Here is a 24,477-nt window from a genome sequence, read left to right as displayed (position 1 = left end):
TGAATGTTCAATATTGTTTGCTGGGACTTCCCTGGTGGTCCCGTGGTTAAGAATCCACCTTCCAATGGAGGGGACATGGGTTCTATCCCTGGTCGGGGAACTAAGATCCTACACGCAGCAGGGCAACTAACTCTGCATGCCGCAACTACTGAGGCCACGCACTCTGGAACCCGTGTGCCACAACTAGAGAGAAGCCCATGCGCTGCAAAGAAAGATGCTGCAACTAAAACCCAACGCAGCCAAAAATAAATAAAATAAATAAATACATAAATAAAATGGTTTCTGTTAAAAAAAAAAGATGGAGCAGTTTGTTTTACTCATTAAGCATTTTTCCCCCCAAGTGTCTAATAGGTTCCAAGCACTAGGGGTAAAACAGGGAAAAAAAGAAAGTCCCTTCCCTCACAGAACTTACATTTCTGAGGGGAGACAGAAAATAAATAAAGAAGCATAGTACATCCATGTATATAAATACACATATATAGCATGTTAGATGGAGAAAACTAAAACAGTGAGGGGGGCAGGGAGTACGGAGAGGGGCAGGGATGACTTCAGGGTGGTGACATCGGGGACTTGAGGAAGTGAGGAATCAAGCCTGGAAGCTCTGTGGCAGAAGACTGTGCCCATCAGAAGGGTCTTGAGGTGGGAGCATGCTTGGCATGACTAAAGAACAGCAAGTAGGTCAGTGCAGCTGGGGCAGCCTGAGCTAGAGGGCAAGTAGCAGGCAAGGGCAGAGTCGGAGAGGACCAAATCTCTTAGAGGGGTTACAGGCCATGAGAAGAAACTGGGTTTTACTCTGAGACTGGAGGGTTTTGAGCAAGAAGGTGACATAATTATGATCTAGCTTTTAAAAGGATGGTGGGGGAGAAAGCGGAGAGCGGTCAGGAAACTACTGAAATAATACAGGCAAGAAACGATGGTGGGTTGGGTCAGCATGGTGATGACAGGGGTGATGAAAGTGGTTGGATTCTGGACAGAATCTGAAGGTAGATCTGACAGGATTAATTAACTACAGTGTAATTGACTGTGATGTGTAAGACAGAGGAATTAAGGAGGACTCCAACATTTGGTCTGAGTAACAGGAAGGATGGAGTTGCCACCTACTGAGATGGGGAACATGTGGGAAGAGCAGGTTTGGGGGTAGAAATTAGAAGTGTGTTTTTTTTTTTTTTTTAAATAAATTTATTTATTTATTTTTCGTTGCGTTGGGTCTTCATTGCTGTGCAGGCTTTCTCTAGTTGCGGCGAGTGGGGTCTACTCTTCCTTGCCGTGCGCGGACTTCTCATTGCGGTGGCTTCTCTTGTTGCAGAGCTTGGGCTCTAGGCACGTGGGCTGCAGTAGTTGTGGCACGTGGGCTGCAGTAGTTGTGGCACGTGGGCTCAGTAGTTGTGGCTCGCGGGCTCTAGAGCGCAGGCTCAGTAGTTGTTGTGCACAGGCTCCGCAGCATGTGGGATCTTTCCAGACCAGGGCTCAAACCCGTGTCCCCTGCGTTAGCAGGCAGATTCTCAACCACGGAGCCACCAGGGAAGCCCTAGAAGTGTGTTCTTCAATGTGTAAGATTTTAGATGCTCTTTATTAAAAATTTTTTTTTCCATTATGGTTTGTTATAGGATATTGAATATAGTTCCCTGTGCTATACAGTTGGACCTTGTTGTTTACCTATTTTATATATAGTAGTGTGTATTGCTAATCCCAAACTCCCAATCCATCCCTCCCCCAACCCCCTCCCTCTTGACAACCACAAGTCTGTTCTCTATGTCTGTGAGTCTGTTTCTGTTCTGTGGATAAATTCATTTGTCATATTTTAGATTCCACATATAAGTGATACCATATAGTATTTGTCTTTGTCTGACTTACTTCCCTTAGTGTGATAATCTCTCGGTCCATCGATGTTGCTGAAATGGCATTATTTCAATCTTTTTTACAGCTGAGCAGTATTCCAGGTATATATGTACCACATCAGATGCCCTTTAGACAGCTGTAGCAGCAAGCTGGTGCCTCGCCCATCCGTGCCCCTCACGTGGACCACATCAGTGCACTTAGGACTGGCTGACCACCAAAAGCCAGCACCTCCATTTATTGGCCAGAGGGCTTTCTCAAACTAAGACAATCTTGAAGAACACAACACAACACAACACACAGAGTGGTGGTTTCCTCCCTAAAAAGAGAAAGGCGCAGGGGCAGAAATTCTGTTTCCTTGCCTCCCGCTTTCTGCCTTTGTCTGAGAATGTGGTGATTGGTGATGGTGTAATCGTGAGGGAAAGTCAAAGGGAACTGAAGTGAGGCCAAGCCCTGGCATTGTAGAAATGAGCAAATTTTAGCAGCCACCTATCTTCAGGGTGCCTGCTGTGTGAGCAGAACTAACCCTTCTCATTTAAGCCACTGTAAGTCAGGTCTTCTCTTACTGACAGTTGATTCGCTGCTTAGTAATAACACTAGTTAATTTTATCAAGGACTTACTATATACTTAGTGTTTACTAGTTTAAGCACTTTACATGTATTTCCCCATTTAATCCTTATAATACCTTTACAATTATTATCTCCAGTTTAGATAAGGAAATAGGGCCTGGATAGGTTAAGCCAGAATATGAACCCAGGCAGTCTGATTCCAGAGCCCTTGCACCTGAGACTCTGCTATACTGCCCTCTAGTATTTGTGGTTATATAATTTGACATAAAACTATAACTATAAACCTTACTGTGGTAAATTCTTTTTCACCCTCACATAAATATGGACATTAATCAGGTATAAAAAACTTCAAATATAAGAGGTAAAGTTAGATAATATTGTGTATGGTGAAATAATGATTAAAAAACTATTCTCATACTCCTCTCTGCAATTTTGGAGTTAAAATGCTGTAGGAGATACTTAACACTTAATACGTAAGTCTAGTTATCTTCTCATTTTGCAAATAAAACAGGTAATAAAGGGGGAATCCCAAACTATTATACCAGCCAGTATGCCTCCACGTACAAGTATCCCAAACCAGAAGTGGATGACGTCAGGTGGAATTTGGGAATAGGAGAAAGGTACATGGGAAAATAATGTTGACCTCATATTTTCCCACTCCTGTTTATAACAGAAATTCTCTAAAGAACTGCTAATACTCACAACTTGTACTTCCACCCATCCCATTCTCTCTTGAACCAATTAATCAACTTTCAACTCAACCACCTGAATGAACTGCTCTTGTCATGGTCCCCAGTGACGCTGTGTGGCTGAACCTCACTGAATCTATTTTGTCAGCCCCGTCTTAGGCCCACAGTCCTACCCTCCCCTTTCTGCATGACTGAGCGTTAGCCCACTCACAGGAATGCACCCAAGTCATGTAAGTTTCCTATCAACTTTTACCCTTGCCTCCATCTGATATGAAAGCTGGAAGACTGCCTTTTGCCGACACAGATGGTTAATGATCATGAGACCCCCAGGGGGAAGAAAAACTCTGGGTTCCTATCAGTGTGGACATGCTTCCCACTTGGTGGTCAGATTCTGTTTTTAGCTTTGGCCCTTTTAAGTCCCCCTGTACCCCTTTTGGTGGCACAGACTGCAGCTGTGTATGCCTCTGGATCCTCATCTGCAGGATTATTTTCCTTTGAAGTATCATTTAGATTTTCCTTTAATGAAGATCAATTGGTAATAAACCATGCGCTTTTGTTTACTTGAAAATGTCTTTATTTTGTCCTTGATCTTATAAATTAGTGTTACTGGGTACACAATTCTGAGATGACAGTTATTGTCTCTCAGCACCTGGAGAGATTATTCTGTCTTCCAGCTTCCCTTGTGTGTTCATAGGTTTGTCGTCAGCCAATTACTGTTCCTTTGTAAGTAAGCTGGTATTTATTTGTCTCATGTTATGGGTTGAATTGTATTCCTCAGAAAGATAGGTTAAAGCCCTAATCCCCAGTGCCTAAGAACGTGACCTTATTTTGAAAGAGCGTCATTGTGGACACCATTAGTTAAGATAAGGCCGTATTGGAGAAGGGTGGGCCCTTAATCCAATATAACTGGGTGCCTTATCAGAAGAGGAAGAGAGACACAGACGCTCAAAAGGGGAATGCCATGTGACGGGGAGGCAGGCACTGAAGGGCTGCAGATGCAAGCTAAGGAATGCCAAGGATTGCCGCAAATCACCAGAAACTAGGGAGGGGAGGGAAGGGTTCTCCCCTCCCCTTCACAGGACCAAGGCCCTGCTGACACCTGGAGCTTGGACTTCCAGCCTCTAGAACTAAGAGACTATATAAATTCCTGTGATGTTAAGCCATTCAGTTTGTGGCACTTTGTTACAGCAGACATGGGAAACTAATGCAACTGACTTTAAGATGTGTTGTCTTTTATGTTCTCGGTTTCGCTACACTGCATCTAGATTGGATTTCTTTTTACTGGTCCTGTTCTTAGTGATTCCTGATCTATAGATTTATGTCTCTTATTGGTTTGGAAAGTCCTCACCCATTATATGAACCCATTATATGAACAGATGCTTACCTCCTTTCTCTAGATTCTCCTTAAGGGACTCTAAGTAGGTTTAAAGTAGGAGATTGCCTTTTCTATCCTCCCTGTCTTTATTTATTTATAAATTTATTTATTTCATTTATTTATTTTTGGGTGCGTTGGGTCTTCGTTGCTGCGCATGGGTTTTCTCTAGTTGCGGTGAGCAGGGGCTACTCTTTGTTGTGGTGCGCGGGTTTTTCATTGTGGTGGCTTCTCTTGCTGCAGAACACAGGCTCTAGGCAGGCTACAGTAGTTGTGGCATGCGGGCTCAGGAGTTGTGGCACGTGGGCTCAGTAGTTGTGGCTCACAGGCTTCGTTGCTCCTCGGCATGTGGGATCTTCCCGGACCAGGGCTCGAACCCGTGCCCCCTGCATTGGCAGGCAGGTTCTTAACCACTGCGTCACCAGGGCAGTCCCTATTAAGTTTTTAAATATCAGTTAATTGTTTTAGAAGTTTGTGGCAGATTGATAGCTTTTCTCAATAGTCATTTTCTCCTTATTTTAGTAATATAACTTCTTAATTTTAACTGGGTACATGACCATCCACAATAAAGTCTATATTTCCAATTTGCCCTTCAGCAAGGAATGACCATGAACTAAGCTCTTACCATGGGATATAAAAAGAAGTGGTGTGCACAATTTTTTAGGAAGTTTTCTTAGAGGGAAAGGCATGTCTTTTTCCTTCCCTTTTTTCTTCCTTTCCTCTACTCCGTGAAAGGAGTATACTTTCCCACACCATTATGTTGGACCTGGCTGCGTGGCTTGCTTTGGTTAATGAAGTGTGAGCACACAGGACATATGGCACACTTGAGCAGAAGCTTCAAGTGATTCTGTGGTTTAGCCTCTTGTATGCTTGTTTGCCATCATGAGGAAAATACAACCCAGGTGACTACTGCTCCTTTAGTCTGGTTCCTTGAATGGGAGATGTGTGGAACTGATTCGTACCTCGAGCACAGCACAGCAGCTGACCGCCCCTCCCTCCAGCTGTCAAATCCCAACTAACTTAAAAATAAATATTTGCAGTTTATAAGCCACTGAGTCTTTGGGGGCAATTCTTTTACTTTCTTGCAGGTCAGCAATTTGTTAAAAATTATTATTTTTTTGAATTGATTCATGATTTGGTTTCCACTGTCCAGCTACTATGAATAATGCTGCTATAATATTCATATACAAAAGTTTGTGGTTTTGTGTGGATATCTTAAATTCTTTTAGGTATACAGCTAGGAGTAGAATTGCTGGGTCTTATGGTAACTCTATATTCAACATTTCAAGGAACTGTCAGGCATTTACACCATTTTACATTTCCACCAGGTGTGTATGAGGGTTCTGATTTCTCTAAGTCCTCACTAACAGTTACACTCTTTTTGATTATGGCCATCCTACTGGGTGTGGTTTCTCACTGTGGTTTCAATTTGCATTTCCCTAATGACTGATGATGTTGAACATCTTTTCATGTACTTATTGGCTATTTATATATCTCCTTTGGAGAAATATCTATTCAAATCCTGTACCCATGTTTTAATGGGTTGTCTTTTTATTGTTGAGTTTTAAGAATTATTTACATATTCTGGATATAATATCAAATATGTGGTTGCAATTTTTTTTCCCATTCTGTGTATTGTCTTCTCACTTTCCTGGTGGTGTCTGAATTAGTCTACTAGGGCTGCCATAACAAAATACCACAGACTGTATATGACCTCATTTAACCGTAACCAGCTCTTTAAAAGCCCTGTCTCCAAATATAGTCACATTGTGGGTTAGGGCTTCCACACATAAATTTTGGGAGAATGCAGCTCAGTCCAAAACATTCTGCCCTCTGGATACCCAAAATTCTTGTCCTTCTCACAGGCAAACACATTCACCCCATCCCAAAGTCTTAACCCATTCCAGCATCAACTCTAAGTGCAAAGTCTCACCTGAATATCATCAGGTATGGTTGAGACTTGAGATATGATTCACTCGAAGGCAAAATTCCTTGCCAGCTGTGAGCCTGGGACATCAGACAAGTTATGTGGTTCCAAAATACACTGGTGAGACAGGCATAGAGAGGCATTCTGCTCTGAAGGAGAGAGATCAGGAAGAAGAAAGGGAGATGGGTCCAAAGCGCGTACAAAACCCAGCCAGGCGAATTTCGTTAGATTTTAAGGCTCAAGAGTAATCCTTTTGGGCTCAATGCTCTGCCTTCCAGGCCCACTGGGGTGGCAACCTCATCCCCTTGGCCCTGGGTGGTGGCTCCAGCCCCTCAGCCCTGGGCATCAGCTTTATTCCTGAGGCACTGGTTGGTAGCAGGCTCCACTGAAACCAAGGAGACAGCTTGCCCCCCAGACCTGTACTCTCTGGGCTGGTGGCTGGAGTAGCAGCCCTGTTGATCTCTGAATCACTTTTGGTGTCATTTCTCGCTTTTCTTGAAGGGTGATGTGAATTGGCAGCCAGGTAGCTCTATTGTCCTATCCTGCAGACTCCCAGAAGTCTGACAGTATTCCTCCATTTTGTTGTCTCTATGCCCCTCAGTTCAAACTGGCAGTGTTTCTACTGGTATAATCTTATTTCTATTCCTGGTTACTTATGAGATGACTGATTAAATCCATGAGTTGCACCCATGACCTCTTTATCAAATGACTATCCAGCTACACCCTGATGTATTCTCCAGAACATACTTCTTTTATCGTAATATGGATAGTAATTGGGTTCTACACCTAATTCCAACATGTGAGGAGTTGGGGCGGTTTCCCGACACCACCAAGGAGCAAGTCTCTGGGTACCAGCTGGGTCTCCTGCACCTCAGCTCAATTTTGACACTATTTACCCAGAGACAGCATCAGGTCCTGCAGGTTAAATGCTCAGCCCCACAGGACCGCCGTGCACCCCTCTTGCCCTCTCAGGACGCCAGATGCAAGCAAGGTTGTTACCTGTGCTTCTGACCAACCGGCCACAAACTGGAGGTTCCAACAATCTCTCCCAGCTCAGGATGCCAATTGCAAGTCCAGCTTGTGGACTGTACTTCTGACTGATGGCTATAAATCAAAGGTTCTTATGACCCCTTTCTTGGGTTTGATTAATTTGCCAGAGTGGCTCATAGAACTCAGAGAAACATTTTTACATACTGGATGACTGGTTTGTTATCAAAGGATATTATAAAAGGAAGAGCCAGATGGAACAGACGCATAGGGCAAGGTATGGGGAAAGGGCGCAGAGCTTCCATGCCCTCTCCTGGTGTGTCACTCTCCCCACTTATCCAGGTATTCACCAACCAGAAGCTCTCTGAGCCTTGTCCTTTTGAGTGTTGTGGAGTCTTCATTACATAGACGTGATTGATCAAATCATTGGTCATTGGCAACTGATTCAACCTCTAGCCTCTCTTCCCTCCCTGGAGGTCAGGGGGTGGGACTGAAAGTTCCAATCCTGTATTCATGGTTGGCTTCTTTGCTGACAAGTCCCCATACTTAGGGCTTTCCAAAAGTCACCTCATTAACATAAATCCTGTTGTGGTAGAAAGGGGTTTGTTACAAATAACAAGACATCCATTTTACCTTTATGACTCTGAAAGTGATTTCAGGAACTGAGGAGTAGAGACCAAACATTATGACAAGAGAAGTTCCCGTTGCTCTTATCCCTCAGGAAATTCCAAGGGTTTTGGGAGCTGTGAGTCAAGAACCTTGGATGAAGACCAAATATGAGATATATTTTGGTCATATGAATGACCAAATGTATATTTCTTTTTTTTTAAATTGAAGTATAGTTGATGTATTGTATTATATGTACATGTTAGTTTCAGGTGTACAACATAGTGATTTGACATTTAAGCATATTACAAAATGCTCACCAGTATATATTTCTTGCAAGTTACAATATTGTAGATAGGCTAAGAATTTTCCAAATCTTTAGTTCTGGTTCCTTTTTGCTTAACAACTCCTTTAATTTATCTCTCACCTCCTGTATACTTTAAGCAGTAAGAAGAAATCAGGCCACACCACCAACACTTTGCTTAGAAATCTCTGCAGCTAGATATCACAGTTTATCACTTTTAATTTCTACCTTCCACAGAACACTAGGAAATAGTTTGGCCAAGTTCTTTGCCACTTTATAATAAGGGTCACCTTTCCTCCAGTTTCCAATAACATGCGCCTCATTTCTGAGATCTCACTACAGTCACCTTTTAACGTTTACATTTCTACCAAGAGTCTCTCTTCAAGGCAATCTAGGCTTTTCCTAACATGCACCTCAAATATCTTCCAGCGTCCACTCATTACCCACTTCCAAAGCCCCTTCCACATTTTTAAGGTATTTGTTACAGTAGTACCCCACTTCTCAGTACCAAAATCTGTATTAGTCTGGTGAGGATGCCGTAACAAAATATCACAGACTGGGCAGCATAAACAACAGAAATTTATTTCACACATTTCTGGAGATGTTGGCAAGTTTGGTTGGCCTGCAAATGCCCATCTGCCTTCCCCCAACCCCTGGCAACCACCCTTCTGCTTTCTGTCTCTATGAATTTTACTATTCTAGGTACCTCATATAAATGAAATCATACAATATACAGTCCTTTTGTGATTGGCTTATTTCATTTGGTATAATGTCTTCAAGGCTCACCATACTTTTTAAAGCTGAATATACAAAAGTTTTCTATATTCCATTTTGATGGAGTCCAATTTTAAAATTTTGTCACTTACGGTTTTGGTTTCATAGCTAAGAAACTATTGCCTAATCCAGGGTCATGAAGGTTTACAGCTGTTTTTTTCTAAGAGTATTATAGTTTTAGCATTTATATTTAGGTCTATGATCCATTTTGAATTAAGTTTTTAAAAATTTAATTAATTAATTAATTTTGGCTGCGTTGGGTCTTCACTGCTGCGTGTGGGCTTTCTCTAGTTGAGGTGAGTGGGGGTACTCTTCGTTGCGGTGTATGGGCTTCTCAATGCGGTGGCTTCTCTTGTTGTGGAGCATGGGATCTAGGCACATGGGCTTCAGTAGTTGTGGCTCGTGGGCTCTAGAGTGCAGGCTCAATAGTTGTGGTGCACGGGCTTAGTTGCTCTGTGGCATGTGGGATCTTCCTGGACCATGGGTCGAACCCATGTCCCTTCCCTTGGCGCGGATTCCCTGCGCCACCAGGGAAGTTCCTTTAATTAATTTTTGCGTAAGTGAGGTAGGGGTCCAATTTCATTGTTTTGCATGTGGTTATACAACTGTCCCAGCACCCTTTGTTGAGAAGACTATTTTCCCAGTGAATCAACTGTCCACAAATGCGTGGGTTATTTCTGAAGTCTCAATTCTTTTCCATGATATATACGTCTATCATTATTCTGGTACAACACACTATCTTGATTATTGTAGTTTTGCAGTCAGTTTTGAAAGCAGGAAGAATGAGTGTTGCAACTTTTTTTTTTTTTTCAAGATTCTTTTGGCTATTCTGAGTCCCTTGCATTGCCATGTGAATTTTAGGATCTACTTGTCAATTTCTAGGAAAAAAAAAAAGGCAGCTGGGATTTTTGATAGGATTGCATAGAATGTGCAGAACAAATGGAGGAGTACTGCTTATTTTAACAATATTAAGTCTTCTATTATTTCTTGATGACGATTTAGCTTAATTATAAACCCTGTACCTCGTTTCTTCCTATCCTCTCAGTAAGCCTAATAATTCCTTGCTCCTCCACTGGTCACTTTTCCTACTTCTAACAGTACACTTTAGCAACTGCTTCTTATCCTGCCAACTATACACATCGTCTCTTGAGTGCTTTTCCCTTTACCTCTACCTTTCCTATGTTTCACATCTTAAACTGCCAGCTGTATTTTTACCTTTATGTTGTCAACATTGGTATAAACTATGCTTCAACTACAGCAAGATTATAATTTATTAACAGGTTTGGTCTAAAAGTTGAACATCAGAAACCAGCATTTTCTAAGCTTTCTATCATAGTAATTATTCAGTTGAATCCTCTCCCAGAACTCCTATCCTTCCATCCCAATCTAGCCTAGCTCTTGGGATTTCCCTTTACTATTGAATTAGATCTAGTGAATCCTGGATAGTGATGCTGTCAGAAACCTCATTTCTATCTCATCTTTAAATTTTGAAAAAAAGCCTATGTGGTAGTTTGAGTTTATGAGTCTCTGCATATCTGAAAATGTTTTCATTTTGCTCTCTTAATGATAATTCAGCTAGGAATAGAGTTTTTTTTTTAATAAAAAAATTCTTAGAATTTGAAGTTAAAGAAATATTTCCCTCAGAAACTTGAAGGTCATTGTTATCTTCTCATATCTAGTGTTGCTGGTAAGAATTCTAATCGCAGTGTGAGTCTTACTCTTTTATGGGTCACTTTTAAAAATTATTATTATTTATTTATTTATTTTTGGCTGCGTCGGGTCTTAGGTGCGGCACTCGGGATCTTTCCTTTAGGTGTGTGGGCTTCTCTCCAGTTGTGGCATGCAGGTTCTCTCTCTCTAGTTGTGGTGCATGGGTTCCAGAGCGTGGGCTCTGTAGTTTGTGGCATGTGGGCTCTAGCTGAGGCACACCAGCTTAGTTGCTCCACGGCATGTGGGATCTTAGTTCCCCGACCAGGGATCGAACCTGCGTCCCCTGCATTGGAAGGCAGATTCTTTACCACTGGACCACTAGGGAGGTCCCTATGGGTCACATTTTTCCTTTGGAAATTCAGGATCTTCTCTTTATCTTTAGAGTTTTAACATTTCACAAAGTTGTTTTTGTTCTCTACTAATAGACATTTTCAGCTCTGGGAAATTTTGTTCCATTATTTTTGGGGTAACTTTCCATCTTTTATTTACTCTCTTTTCTCTTTCTCTTGTGGTATTAGCCCTGTTGGATAGACTTTTTCTTTTTCTTATATTTTCTCTTGCAATTTCCATCTCTTTGCGTATTTCTTCTATTCTTCTTAAAATTGCACGGACTTTACCTTTCAACACTTCCAGTGAATTTATAATTTTGGCAATTTCCTATTTCTAATTTCAAGACTTACTTTTTGTTCTTGGATTGTTACTTATCTGAGTACATTATCCTTGTTTCATACCTGTAATAAAAGTTTGTGAGCATATTTTTAAGTTCTCTGAAGTTTCTTTTTCCTCTGTGGTCACATTTTCTCCTTATCCTCTCCCTCCCTTCCCCAGCCCCAAGTTACAGACTTCCCTTGAACACCTAACAGTCCCTGGTTGTCCATTCATATTTAAGATGAAGTAGTTGGATGCTGATGACGCATCTTTAGAACTTGGGAGGGTCTTGCCAACTTGCACAACTTCCCTCTAGGGTGAGTGGGTAGGAAACTGGCTATTGTCAGAATAAAGAATGCTCTACTCTTAGTCATTAAATGCTCCCCAGAGATGATGAGAAACCTTGACTTTTAGCCTGGGATAAATTCCTAGCTATTGTATCTGAGGTATAGGGAGGGTTCTGCTGTTCTACATAGAGAACTTTATTTCGTGTCCTTGTTTTCAGCCCTGCTTCTCACTCTTGCTCTGTCTTGTCAGTGTCTCCAAATTTCAGCTTCTCTAAATCACTTCTGGCAGGTAGGCCTCCTTCTTCAGCTGCAGCACCCCCCCCCCACGCCTATTCCACATTATGGTTTCTTCCATTTTGTTTAATCAGACCTCACCCACTTTCTGTGTGTAAAATTAGAAAAAAAAATCTCTTGGTGGCTCCCTTCCCATTTTCTGTTTTGTACGGGTTTCTATCATTTTTCATTCCTTTGTTAGCATTTTAATGGGGTTCCAGGAAGAAGAGGCAACGAATGCATGCACTCAGCCAGCTTTAATTAAAAAAAAAAAAAATCCTAAGTGTAGGTTTAAAAAAAGATATGTGGGGCAGAGTAGTAAATAAGAAAAAAGAACAATGGAATGACAAAAAAGAAACCAAAAAAATTTCTGTCTGTGATATTGACAGTACTCCCGTGCATGAATAACAATGCTTAGCATCTCACACTCTTCAGATCCCCACATTTCAGGGATGGGATAGATCTGAGACATCTCGTTCACACCCCCTTTTACAGTTACAAAAAGCAGGACCCAGGAGTAACGGGATTTTCCCAAGGTCACACACGTAGACACTGGCAGAATGGAAACTAGAAAGATAAGATGAGTCCACTTTGCTTTCCCTTCATCTCACCACACCGCTGGGGAGCAGCAGGACGAGCGGATCAGCAGTCAGATAAGAAGGATCGTGAGAACCAGTCAAAGGAAGTTGGTTTATTCCTGAGTGAAGTCGGGTGCTCGAGAAAATGAAACACTTGAGGATGCTTCATTTGGCAGGACCGAGCATCCCCCGGCAGCGGTCCTGACAGCGGCGGCCGCGTACGGACCCTCCGGAAGGGGGCGACTGTACAGCAGGCCGGGGGACGCTGGGCGGGATGGGGATGCGATGACGAATGAAGGGACGAGAACCCCGACGAGGGACGGGAAAGTGACAGTGGGGCCACGAGGGTGTGGACGCTGGCGGTGACTCAACTGCTCTCAGGGGCGTTTAGAATTACTGATAAAACAATCGCCAGCCGGGAAAAAACACGATTCAAATCACTCTTACTTTCTTAGTGCAACGATAGCTTACTTACGGCCTTACATTAACGGTGCGTGGCTCCGACAAGGAAACCGTCTGCGCTTCGGTACCAGAAACTGGGGAGCCCGACGCTGGGACGGCCGTCCGCCCCGCCCTCCCTCCCCGGCCGCCGAGACGAACCGCGAAAAGGCCGTTGGCGGTGTCTCCCGGGCCGTGCGGGCAGCCCGAGGGCCTCCGGGCGGGAAGCCCACCTGTCCGCGGGCGCCAGGCTCCTCGGGGCGGCTAGCCCAGGGTTCTGCGTGACTGGCCCCCTGAGGCAGCGGCGGAGGCGGCGGCCCACTGTGCGCGCCGCACCGCCTCCTACGGCAAGCGGGAGGAGACAGACCCGCCCGACCCGCGCCTGCCGTGTGCGCTTGTGCGCTCCCGTCTGCCGGCAGCCCAGAGCCCCCGCCCGCCAGACCCCGGAAAGCGCCCGAGGCCCGCGCGCGCCCGAGTCGCGCTCCCGGGAGGCTGCGGGACGCCGACCGGGCGCGGTCGGGCGGGGGCGGGGCTCGCGCTGACGTCAGCCAGGGGCGGGGCTGGGGAAATCGCGCAGGGGGCGGGGCGCGGTGACGTCGGGCGCCCGGGCCGAGCTGTGGCTGTGGTGGTGGCGGCGGCGGTGGCGGCGGCGGCGGTGGCGGCGGCGGCGTTGGGGGCGGCGACGGCGCCCGGGCAGCAGCGGCAGCGGCACCGGCACCGGCAGCACTGAGCAGGGTGAGACGGCCGCGGTGGCGGCAGCTTGGGATCGGGCGGCGCCTGGAGCTTCCCGCCCGTTGCTGGCGCTAGGCCCCTCGGCTCTCCTCCGCCCGCTCCTCCTCACGGCCCTGGCTGGGTCCCGGCAGCGCGCCCCCGGGGAGGGCGGAGCCGTATGTGAGGCGCGGGGACCCCTCCCCCTCTGCGCTCTGCGGGGGGGATGGGACGTCCGGGAGGGCGGCCCCACCCAGCCCACCGACGAGATCGGGGGCGGCGGCGGCGGCTGCGGGCGCCCGGCTTCTGAGGCGTGGTGTTGCGGACGAGGTGGGGAGGTGTACGTCTCGCGGAGCCCCGGGAGGCTGGGGTGCGGTCGGCTGGGTCTGGGGTTTGAGTATTGATGTACAGCGTTGAAAGAGACGAGGATTCTGTTTTTTTTCCTGCTATGAAGTGGTCAGGTAGGAGATGGAGGCTTGGCTTCCAGAAGGAAGATGAGCTGTGGATGTTGCCTTTGAGGCAGTTCGAGAAGCTATTGCACTAGGTCTCGCACCTCTACTTTAGGATTTGGGGTCTTTTTTTCCTCCAGGCGGAGCGGGTGGGGCGTCGAGGGCGGGGAGAATCCCTCTGCTTTTGGCTCGGGGTGTGAGCGTGGATGGGTTTGGAGTTCTACACCGTTCAAGAAGAGCGAGATCTTGGGTTAGACAACTTCCTTCTGGCAGCAACATTGGGGAATAGGTCCCAGTACACTTAGTTCCTTAAAGGCGTTATCTTCCAGTCTTTCTTCTGTGCCTGAACGATCTCTATGCCACCTCGTTTTCAGAGCTCTATCCTGGCCCCTTAAGAGAGGGCCTGAGGATCAGGTGGTTGCTTTGGAAGACACGTTTCTGAGGAGTAGTCGCACGTGGTTCTGGTTGACTGCTTTGGATGGATACAATGAACAATTTGAATAGTTCTGTTGGCGCTAATTATGTGAAACATGCTTAAATGTTTTGAAGCACAACTGTCTTTTACAACTCATATTTTAGTAAACCTTGACAGCTATTTTGTGTTTAATTGTTGTAAAGTTACACTTAATTAACACTTAATTATTGGAGATTTCTAAAATTTATCAATTGCACATGTCTTTATTAGACACTTTAAAAGTGAAGTGGAATAATTTTTTTTTTTGGTAGGTCCCTCAATTTCTCAGAAACGTTCTTGGAGTCAGGTGCTTTTAAAATGCTCTTTAGTAACATTTTGGGGGGCATGTGTCTGTCGTATACGGAGATGTTACTAAGAGTAAACAATGTTCAACGTTCTTCGCTTCAGTGTTTCACAACCTAGAACATTGAATCAGAATCTTCTTTTCTGGATTCCTGCTCCCTATTAGATTACAGTATTCACTGGCCTTACCTATCAGTTAATATCATTTAAGCTATTTCTTCCTCGGAAAACAGGCCCTGAGATTGACATTTGTTATATAATGGATGGAAGTAGGCATGACTCTCAGTAATTCATTTATGGAGGAAGGGAAACCGTCATGAAATGGAGTTTAAGCAGTGACTTTCCAAAGGCTTACTCAATTTATTTGGGAACTTAGCCAGGGAAGTGCTTTCCCATAACCTGAGAGAGAAATATACAGAGTGAGTGTCAGTAGGTGCCTTTTTTTAACATGCCTACTTAATGAGCAGATTATTCTAGCAAATATTTCTGCTTGACAAAATTTGTAGGAAACAGATGATATAATAGCTATTAAGTGAGAAAGGGTGTGGTCCAATTTGTAATTATAAACTAAAGATTTAATTGTATTCCGACAGGTCAAATTATAAGTTGGTATAATAATAGTTTTGATATTGGATTAGTCACTTAGAAGGAAAGATTAAAATTCACATAATCTGGTTTTGGCTTATAAATTATACTTTGATTTAATGGGGTACACATGGGGACAAATGTGAACTAAAATAGCGGTGAAACTTTGTATAGTGCTAAAATGACATTTCCATGGCTGACAGTGGGATGTGATTCTTCTTGTTGGAATGCAATCATATGATTTGGGGAAAATGTAGGGTAGAAGTGTTCTATTTCTCTTTAGAATTTCTTAAGACTGAGAAAACTGGTATGTTTTATTTTTCAAGAAATGTGGCTTGCTAGTCATTACTGTGATATCTTAGTTAAGTCTACTGGGGTGTCCCCCCCTTTTTTTAATTACTAAAGTCAGATAAGTATGTCATTGTGTTAATTCAACGTTAGTACTAGAAACAAAAGTGAAAATTCCCATAGCAACAACTGCTCTTTTTCTATGCTATGTTTATGCTTTTAGAAGTAGTATAAGAGCTGTTAAATGTGCGTTTTGCACATTCTGTGTAAAACACATTGATGGAGGAAGAGCAGGGAATGAAGTATTTTGGCTAATCCAATAATAAACAATTTTAATAAACAATTTTCAGAGAAATATAATGTAATGAAGTAAATTAAGCATAAAGGTTACGTGGAATATAGTTTACTTCTATGGCTTTTCAAAATGTGAGCCTGGAGGTGCTGATTCATTCATGTATTCATTCAACAGTTATTTATTGAGTATGGTTCTGGGTACTTTTTTTAGCCTTTGGGAATACAGTAGTGAACAAAGCTGACAAAAATTCCCACCTTCATGGAACTTACCTTCTGGACACCTTCTTGGGAAATGAAGAGGAATTCAGCAAAGGAGATTAATAAGACGTTATTGAGGAAGGAGGAAAGCCAGGAGAGTGTGATGTACTACAAATGAAGGAAAGGAAGTTTTCAAGGAGGAGGGAATGGTCAACTGTGTCATTGCTTAAAGATGTGTCAGGCTGTTGGGTAAGAAAGAATTCTGCCTGATTATAATGTCTAATAACAGAGAAATGACTAAATGCTTTTTAGTGTGAGATGAGACAAATGTGAGAATCTTTCAGTTTTTTACTTCCTTCGACTGATTTTTAAAAACATATATATTTCATTCTTTATTCTTTTCAGAACAAAATATGCAACCTGGGAGTTTATACTTGTACTAAGGAGAGGTATGACACTGTTGTTACTAATTATATGGACACTTATTTTTTTAATACATGTATCAAATTAGAAGTTATAAAAGCATACAGGGAAAAAAATAAGTCTCTTCTGTCCCATCCAGTTACTCCTGAAGGCAGACACTGTTTCCAGTTTCTTGTTTTTCCTAACCAGTGAAATTTTGTGCAATAACACGGCATTTAGCTATTTTAAAAGTGAAATTTTGTGCAATAACACGGCATTTAGTATTTTTATCCCCTATGTATTTTTTTTTGCAGGCTTAATATTTGTTTTTATAATTTAAGTCTAGCTATCTGCAGACCTTTTTTTTTTTTTTTTTTAAATAACAGCTTTATTGAGAGACAATCCACATACCATACGATTCACCCATTAAAGTGTACAATTAAATTCTTTTGGTACATTCATCACCACGATCAATTTTAGAACATTTTCATCCTCCCAGAAAGAAGCCCCAAACTCATTAGCAGTCATTCCCCTGACCTTTGGTTTTAAAGCTCTCTTTTTTTAAAAAAAATTAATTTATTTTTGGCTGCGTTGGGTCTTCGTTGCTGCGCGTGGACTTTCTCTAGTTGCGGCGAGCGGGGGCTATTCTTTGTTGTGGTGTGTGGGCTCTAGGTGTGCAGGCTGAGCAGTTGTGGCTCGTGGGCTCTAGAGCGCAGGCTCAGTAGTTGTGGCGCACGGGCTTAGTTGCTCCGTGGCATGTGGGGTCTTCCCAGACCAAGGCTTGAACCCATGTCTCCTGCATTGGCAGGTGGATTCTTAACCACTGCACCACCAGGGAGGCCCTGACCTTTGGTTTTAAGTAAAGTATTGTTTTGCGTATTATGTGGGGAAAACGTTTGTGAATTACTTTGTTTCCAGTTAAATGGTAGTGAAGCCATTTAGTGTTACTTTTAATATTCTCTGATTGAATAGAAGCATAGGTTTGTGTAAAAGTCAAATTAGTTAGTGGTTTATTTAGTTGCATGAATGGGCTCATAGGATGGATTGTAGGAAGATCTGAGATGAGATCTTAAGGATAAGTAGTATTTGGCCAGATGAAAAGGATGCAAGCAGAGGCAACAGCATGTGCAGGACCCAAAGGCAAGAAAGCTGTAGGGCAAGTAGAGTGATCTGAAGATAGTTTGGTCTGGCTGGAATGTTGAGTGCTAGTGTGAGGTGTGGGCATCACTTCTCCTTTCTGTGAAAAAGTGTGTTGTCTTAAAAAGGCAAAATAATTACATGATTAATTTGCTTAAACTGTTTGTGGATTGCTGTCACTTCCTAGCTGTATAACTTTGGATGAGAAACTTTATTGTCTAAAACTCAGTTAAACTCTCATTAGATGAGAATAATAGTCCTATCTGATGTGATTGTTGTGAAGAATAAATGAGCTAATGCTCATAAAGCTTTTAATAAGATGCTTGGAATACAGTAAGTACTCAATAAAAATCAGCTGCCCTGAGGATGACATTGTGGTGGTGGTGATTTTGATCATGGTGACTTTGATGATGGTGATAATGATCGTGAAGTATGGAATTCCTTAGGATATTTTGGAGCCCCAGAGAGTGCTCGGGAGACTGGAAAAGGATCTGTCATTTTAACTTTTTCCGGGGAAGAAGGAAGTGAATACCAAAAACTTTAGACCAGCACTGTTTAATAGAACTTTGTGTGATGATAGAAATGTTCTATCTTTGACCATCAGATACAGTAGCCACTAGTTACATGTGCTTTTTGAGCACTTGAAATGTGGCCAGTGTGACTGAGAAACTGTATTGTTAATTTTATTGCAATTAATTTAAATAGCCACTGTGACTAGTGGCTACTGTTTAGGGCAGCACAGTTACACACTTACAGATTGAGGAATCTAATTCAATTATGGCAATATTTTAGAACAGATTATTTAAAAAGTTAAAAAGTAGTTTTAGAAGCCTTGTCAGGGGAAAGGTGATTGCTGGGATACAGCATGGATTCACTAGGTTACATCAGACAATAATTCTAGTTTTCTAGAACTGACATGGTTCCCAGACTGATAAATAAAGGAAATGTAGTAGTTGTAATGTGTCTAGACTTCAGTTAGATCTTTTTATGCTGTCTTTGTGGAAAATATGAAAAATTATGTCCTAGATTTCATGAGAACAGGGACTGTCATTTGTTCTCTACTAAGCAAATAACAGATACTTACTAAATATTTGATGACTGAATGGAGAATGGTACAATTAAGTGAAGTCACAACTAGTTGTAAATGGCTAGACGCAGAGAATGGAGATCTGCTTACTGCAGAAGATGGGTTAGGGCAGGGGTCCCCAACCCCTGGGCTGCACGGCAGGAGGAGGTGAGAGGCGAGCGAGCGAAGTGTAATCTGCCGCTCCCCACCGCTTGCATCACCACCTGAACCATCCACCAGCCCCCCGACCCCCATCCCGGCCGTGGGAGAATTGTCTTCCATGAAACCAGTCCCTGGTGCCAAAAGGTTGGGGACCTCTGGGTTAGAGGAACTGGTGTTAGCTGCCTCATCCAGGTTTATAGTATTGGAAAGATCCAGGAGTGGTGGCGTAGAAGATAGTGGTGATGTAAGCTAGCTGCCAGCATATCCTCGCTGAGTGTGGAGGGTGTCCAGGTCATCACTAGCTGATAGTGAAGAGGTGGAGGTAGAAGACTGTGTTACTGAGTAGCATGAAAATCAGAGTAACAAGGATTTTATATGAGGTTCAGGAATAGTGGTCTGGAGGTGGCAGTGGAAGAAAGAAGGGTAACTGCCTCGTTTCCCAATATTGGGTGTGCCACGTGAGAGACTTCATAGCCTCCACCTGAAAGGGCTGCATGGGAAGAGGCATCCTGGGAAAGCCAGCTATCAGTGAAGGCAGAGAGGTACTGAGAACTTTTAGAGGAGTTTCTTAGTAATGGAATGAAGTTCCTTGAGGGTGTATTTCCCCACCCAACTGGCTTCTTCTTTTTTTTTTTTTAATATTTATTTACTTATTTGGCCGCGTCAGGTCTTAGTTGTGGCATGCGGGATCTAGTTCCCTGACAAGGGATCGAACTGGGACCCCCTGCATCGGGAGCACGGAATCTTAACCACTGGACCACCAGGGAAGTCCCCCAACTGGCTTGTTTTTATCATCACTTAAACTTTAAGAAAAGTCTTTCATTTTTGACAACAGATTCTTCTCCAACTTCATACTTTCTTTGCCTTTTGCTTTAAGTTGCTTTGCTCTTTGCTTTACAGCCAGAATTTGTTGAGAGAGTTGTCTACGTTTGCTTTATGTTTCCCTTTCTTCACCTGTAATTTTCTTCTCAATCTATTTGTCTTGTTTCTGTTGCCACAGTTCCACTGAAATGTTTGCTGGGATTACTAATGGCTTTCTTTAAATACACTGGCTATTTTTCTATCCATTTATTTAACCTCTTAGCATCTGTACTAGTTGTCTATTGCTATGTAACAAATTACCCCCAAACTTAACTTAAAACAACAAACATTTATTGTTTCACAGTTTCTTTGGCAGGTATCTGGATTTGGTGTGTGAGATTCAGGGTCACTCATAAGGCTGCACTCAGATGTTGACTAGGACTGGTCATCTCAAAGCTCAGCTCGGGGAGGGTCTGAGTCCGGCTCAGTCATGTGGCTCGTGGCAGGCCTGAGGTCCTTGCTGGCTGTTTGATGGAGAAATCAGTCTCTTTGCCATTTGGGTCTCTGCACAGGATTACTCACAACATGGGTCGAGCCCTATATCAAGGAGATTGAGGAGGGGAGTTACTAGCCAGTCTTTTTGTGACCTAACCTCAGAAGTGACAGTCTGTCACTTTTGCTGTATCCTGTTCATTTGAAGGGGGTCACTTGGTCCGGCACAGGCAAGAGAGGATTCCACAAGAGCATGGATACTCAGAGGTAGACATCATTCAGAGCCATTTTTAAGATTGCCCACTACAGCTGTGTTTGACACAGTAGATTTCTCCTTCCTTTGTAAAACTCTCGCTTCTTTTGGGATCTTTAGATTATGCTTCTGTTCTCCTTCCTGGTTCTCTGGACTCTCTTTCCAGTCACCTTTGTTGAATATTTTTCTACCATTCATTAAATGTTTGAATTTCTCTGGCTCATCTCATTTTCCTTCTTTTTTTTTTTTTTTAGTACAAACCTTTTATTTTTATTTTTTTTACATCTTTATTGGAGTATAATTGCTTTACAATGGTGTGTTAGTTGCTGCTTTGTAACAAAGTGAATCAGCTATACATATACATATATCCCCATATCCCCTCCTTCTTGCATCTTCCTCCCACCCTCCCTATCCCACCCCGCTAGGTGGTCACAAAGCACCGAGCTGATCTCCCTGTGCTATGCAGCTGCTTCCCACTAGCTATCTGTTTTACATTCGGTAGTGTATATATGTCCATGCCACTCTCTCATTTCGTCCCAGCTTACTCTTCCCCCTCCCCGTGTCCTCAAGTCCATTCTCTACGTCTGTGTCTTTATTCCTGTCCTGTCCCTAGGTTCTTCAGAACTTTTTTTTTTTTAGATTCCATATATATGTGTTAGCATACTGTATTTGTTTTTCTCTTTCTGACTTGACTTCACTCTGTATGATAGTCTCTAGGTCCATCCACCTCACTACAAATAACTCAATTTCGTTTTTTTTTAATCGCTGAGTAATATATTCCATTGTATATATGTGCCACACCTTCTTTATCCATTCATCTGTCGATGGGCATTTAGGTTGCTTCCATGACCTGGCTATTGTAAACAGTGCTTCAGTGAACATTGTGGTACATGACTCTTTTTGAATTATGGCTTTCTCAGGGTATATGCACAGTAGTGGGATTGCTAGGTCATATTCTATTTCATTTTTCATCTGTATGCTGAGTATTCATTTTCCTGTCTTCAGCTTTTACCTCTTTTGTGTCTAAGGGCTATTGTTTTCCAGGATTTCCACTTGGATGCCCCTTACACTCAGCACATCCAAAACTAAATGTATGATTCCTCTCTTTTCTGATGTTCCTTAATTTGTTAAATGACACTACCAGTTGTTCAAGCCAGAAATACATGTAGTGTTCTTGATTTTCCCTCTCCTGCAACCTTCCATTTTACTATTCCCTATGGACTTTGTAAGTCATTGCTGTCCAGTGATGGTGTGAATGTTTTTATGAGGTACCGCATCCCCTGTTGTGTTCCAGGCATTGAATGAGTAATTTTTAAGGTTCCCTCCAATCTTGAGATGCTGTGTTGCTAGCTATTGAAGGTTTTTAATTAGGAGACACATGATCAGAGCTGTGCTTTAGAGATACAGCAACTCTTGAACACTTTAAAGAGTTTATTTTTTAGAGCAGCTTTAGGTTTTCAGCAAAATTGAGTGGAGGTAGAGATTTCCCATAGAATCCCTGCCCCCATCCATGCATAGCCTCCCCCATTATCAGTCTCCCACCAGAGTGGGACATTTATTATAACTGGTGAACTTTCATTAACACATCACTGTCACCTGAAGTCCATATGAACTCCCATTTTTAGTGGTTCACCCAGAATGAAGCTAACCCTTGTATTCCTTTTCGCTTTCTTTAATATGGTGTGCTGTGAGATGAGTAGACAATGGTCTCCATCTGGCAGCCCCTTTATGTGTGTGCATATATGTTCTTTTCATTTTTTCCTTCTTTTTTGTTTAAAAGCCCTTTTCATGGAAGTTAGGTAACTCATTGTCTGAACTTCAGTTAAACATCTCTGAAATTGTGAAAACATTTCACGAAGTAGAAGTTTGAAACATAAACATTCCCTTAAACATAATTTTATTATGGGAATATAACTTATCAATTGAAGGAATTAATTCCCTCTTGAAGCCCTTCTTGAATGTAACGCACATTGAGAAAAGTGTATAAAACAAATGTATAGTTTGAAAACTTATGGAATAAACACTGGTATAACCATCATCTAGGTCAAACATTAGGACCTTGCCAGCGTTCTAAAAACTTTCTTTGCCTCTTACCAATCACAACCCATTCCTTCCCCTATAAAGGTAACTACTGTCCTGACTTTCACGGGAATCATTTTCTTGCTTTTCTTCATATAATTCTATTATTTAGTTTTATCTGTTTTCCAACTCTATATACATAGAATCATGTTGTATATATTCTTTTATGTCTGGCTTCTTTGACTCAACATTTTGTGAGATTTAGATTTGTTGTGTGTAGCAGTGGTTTAGTCATTTTCATTGCCAAATAGTATTCTGTTCATCACAACTTATTCATTATTTTAATGATGGATATTTAGGTTGTTTCCAGTTTGGGGGCATTATGAATTATGCCACTATGACCGTTATTACACAAGTCTTTTGGTGCATGTATTTTTGATGCCTTCATAGCCAGGAATAAAAGTGCTCAGTGATAGGGGGCTTCCCTGGTGGCGCAGTGGTTGAGGGTCTGCCTGCCGATGCAGGGCACACGAGTTCGTGCCCCGGTCCGGGAAGATCCCACATGCCGCGGAGCGGCAGGGCCCGTGAGCCATGGCCACTGAGCCTGCGCATCTGAAGCCTGTGCTCCGCAACGGGAAGGGCCACAACAGTGAGAGGCCTGCGTACCGCAAAAAAAAAAAAAAAAGTGCTCAGTGATAGAGTATGCATATGTGCAGTTTTACTAGGTAAGTGCCAACTATTCCTATGTAGTTGTACAAACTCACATGCCCTGAAGCAGTATTTGAGAGTTTCTTTTTGTTCTCCATCCTTGCCATTATTGTCAGTGTTATTAATTTCAGCCATTCTGGTGGATTGATTTATAGTGGTATCTTATAGTTTTAATTTGCATTTCACCAGTTACAAATGAGGTTAAATACCTTTCTGTCTTTTGGTCATTTGGAGAACCTTTCGTGAACTGCTTATTCAGATATCTTGCTCAGTTTTCTGTTGGATTTTCTTTCTTTTTCTAATTAATTTATAGGAGTTATGTATTTTGGAAATGAGCCCTTCTTTGGTTATTTGTGTCGCGAATATTTCCACTCTGCTCTATGGTTTGCTGTTTTGTTCTCTTAATGGTGTCTTTTGAAGAACTGGATTCTTAATTTTAGTGTAGTCCAGTTAATATTTTCCTTTATATGGTTAGTGCTTTTTATGTCCTGTTTAAGAAGTCTTTTCCTACTCTAAGGTCATGAAGTTACTCTTTTGTTATTTTCTGGAAGTTACCTTTCTCATATAGCAGCATGATCTGCCTATAATTGATTTTTGCATATGCTGTGAGGTTTATTTTTTTCCCATTTGGTTCCTGATTTTCTCAGCATCATTTATTGACAGTTCCTTCCTTTTTCAACTGCTTTGTAATAAATTGAGGCTCTCTGTTGTGTTTTACTGATTTCTCTATCTCGGTCCAGTGCCAGTCTGTCTTAGTTACTATAGCTTTATAGTAAGTCTTCATACCTGGTAGAGTAAGTGCTCCCGCCTTGTTTTTTTCCAGGAATGTCTTGACATTAATTGTCGGTCAGCGACTGTCATGGTCAGTAACAGGAGTGGTATCAGCATAGAGACATATAGACATCAATGGAATTAAGTAGAGAGTCCAGATATAAACACACATATATGGTTAATTAATTTTCAACAAAGGTGGGAGGGTAGTTCAGTGCAAACAAGGATAGACTTTTCAACAAAGGGTACTACAACAGTTAGATCTCAGTATGCAAAAAAAAATGAACCTCAAGCCTCACCGCATAGGAGAGTCTTTGAGACCTTGGGTTAGATATGACACCAAAAACATGACTCATAAAAGAAAAATATTGATAAATTGGCTTTTATC

At 42.5% G+C, this 24,477-nt stretch overlaps 2 protein-coding genes across 14 annotated transcripts in view; one reads left to right on the top strand and one right to left on the bottom strand.

The window, feature by feature from the left end:
* The window catches only part of RAD52 (RAD52 DNA repair protein), a 58,429-nt gene extending 45,026 nt beyond the window's left edge, over positions 1–13,403 (bottom strand). The window contains exon 1 of one of the 2 annotated variants that reach the window (XM_027093440.1): positions 13,037–13,403. The gene's annotated coding sequence lies outside the window, so the exon portion shown is untranslated. The remainder of the gene's footprint in view (positions 1–13,036) is intronic. The other variant, XM_027093442.1, reaches the window with a different exon arrangement.
* A 272-nt stretch (positions 13,404–13,675) lies between these two features.
* The window catches only part of ERC1 (ELKS/RAB6-interacting/CAST family member 1), a 394,434-nt gene continuing 383,632 nt past the window's right edge, over positions 13,676–24,477 (top strand). For 10 of the 12 annotated variants that reach the window (XM_027093429.1, XM_027093433.1, XM_027093428.1 and 7 more), the window contains exon 1: positions 13,676–13,734. The gene's annotated coding sequence lies outside the window, so the exon portion shown is untranslated. Of the gene's footprint in view, positions 13,735–13,757; positions 13,891–14,146; positions 14,169–24,477 lie in introns of those variants that run through there. The other 2 variants (XM_027093421.1, XM_027093423.1) reach the window with 2 other exon arrangements.

The sequence above is a fragment of the Aethalodelphis obliquidens genome, unplaced genomic scaffold, assembly GCF_003676395.1.
Source record: "Aethalodelphis obliquidens isolate GAN/ISIS:26980383/991018 unplaced genomic scaffold, ASM367639v1 scaffold83, whole genome shotgun sequence".
NCBI lineage: Eukaryota > Metazoa > Chordata > Mammalia > Artiodactyla > Delphinidae > Aethalodelphis > Aethalodelphis obliquidens.
This window is presented reverse-complemented; position numbering and strand designations above follow the sequence as displayed.